The following is a 2,108-nucleotide window of genomic DNA, read 5'->3' as shown; positions in this document are numbered from 1 at the left end:
AGTGCTTATGCTTCCTCGCTGCCCAAGGAGTGGTACTTTAGTGCTTATGCTTCCTCGCTGCCCAAGGTAGGCAAACTTTGTATTCAAAAGGAAACGAAAAAAAAATCGGACATAAATTTTAGACATCGTTGAACAAATTTGGTTCCGTGTCTAATTTGTGTTCGAATATAAAGTATCGAACTAATAATGCGATTTCGAAAACATTTTTAGGGAGTGTGCTGATTGGTGCCAAGTCGGTCCCATATAGGTTTCATCAAATTCCTTCCCCACTAATTTTGCTAACGTAAGCGTATTTTTCTCGTCACAGCTCTATTTAAAAGATTGCGGATAAGAGACCCATATGTCTCCCTTTATTATCTTAATAAGATTCATTATTCGTTTCATACGTCTCCCTTTATTATCTTAATAAGATTCATTATTCATTTCATACGTCTCCCTTTTTTATGTTAATAAGATTCATTATTCATTTTATATTTTCATGCAACGGTGTACCTATGGCGGATTTATTTTTGAAAAAAATATATAAAATCCAGCAATGAGGTATTCCTTGCCGCTCTCAGCCTATCTTCAGCGACTATCCATCAGTAGGGATGGGATATCGATATTTTTCTTCCGATTTCTTATCCTTTAGACCAGTGGGGAGAAAAGGAGTTTACGAACAACTCATTCATAAAAATAGCATTATCTGTGTTTTTGGGCGAATATATAGTAGGGCGAAACGTCGGACATTAAAATAGATATAAACTATTTGTTCTTTTTTTGATCGGAACCCTGACCATCTTCTTATATTTAAGCTTTACGGTCAACTATATATACATATATAAATAGCATTATCGTTTGTTTTAAAAAACATTAGGTAACGTTTTTGCAATAACATTATGCAATAATAAAAAATAATGCCCCTGACGTTGGGCAGATCCCCTAGCTACGTCATTGGTTATATTTATTATTATTTTTAAATTATTTATAAGAGGCTCATTGTTCTTTATTCATAAAGGACGTTGTTACCAATATGAACAAATATGTATTCTTTGTTTCAAAGCACATATTGACGCGCACACACGTACAACTCCTTTCATTCGGAGAAGACAGACATTTTATGTTTTAATAATGCAAGGCAAAGTGCGGAAATTTCATTAATAGAATCTCAGTAATCGTTTGTTTCCTCTGAGCACTTTTTTCTTTTAAAAAAATAAATGGCCCCATTAATAAAATATAAAACTGCCCTGGCAGCATTATCATTAACATTCGGCCAATTGTTCAATGTTTGCCATACGTCATGTTTCGATATTCAAGGTCAAGGAGAGAGCTCGGTCAAAATCGATTTCTCATCACCAAAGCCCAGATTTTTAATCAATTGCATTTTTTAATTTTTTATATTTAGCATTGGCAGAATTGAATTAGCGCCAAGTTTTATTTTGTACTTGATGATGAATGCATGTTAGGCAATTTCAGTTAAATAAAAAAAAATATATATATATAATGAATTAGAATGGAACAATAATTAGTAATACAACAATATGACTAGTGTTGTATTCAATAATTCAGCCCTAACAATATGCTATGCTAAGCTATCGATATGCATCTTCCTTCATCCTGTCTCTTGTTTAGTTTTCTCACGAGTAGCAATATTTATTATTTTTAAAATATCAAAAGTAAGTACCTCATTCAGTTCTAAGTTGAAATCTTGGATCGACCCGTACAATACCATAGATGAAGCAGTTTTTTTACAACAAATTGGAAAATCGTTTATTGCAATTATTACTCAAAATATATTTCGAGAGAAAGAAAATCACAAATCCATCGAAGTGTTCAACAACAAGTAGGTTATCGAATTTTCTCAAGTTCTCAAATTATTTGGAGCATGACATCCCATTCCCTCCATTAAGAAATTAGTAACTACCATACATAAAAAGGTGAGTTCTATTTATTTATTTGCGTTACACAGGTGACTTGATCAGGGATTGTTTTTAATATTACCGAAAAACAAACCGATGACACGATCCCTCTTAAATTTAAATGCAGTATGATTTCAATTTGCTTACCAATCATTTTATTTTATTATTATGGAATAAAATAACTTTAAGATGGGATATTGCTTAATAATA

Source organism: Halyomorpha halys, unplaced genomic scaffold (genome assembly GCF_000696795.3).
Source record: "Halyomorpha halys isolate HHAL.00 unplaced genomic scaffold, Hhal_1.1 Scaffold229.1, whole genome shotgun sequence".
Classification (NCBI taxonomy): domain Eukaryota; kingdom Metazoa; phylum Arthropoda; class Insecta; order Hemiptera; family Pentatomidae; genus Halyomorpha; species Halyomorpha halys.
The sequence above is the reverse complement of the archived record's forward strand: the minus strand, read 5'-3'. Positions refer to the sequence as shown.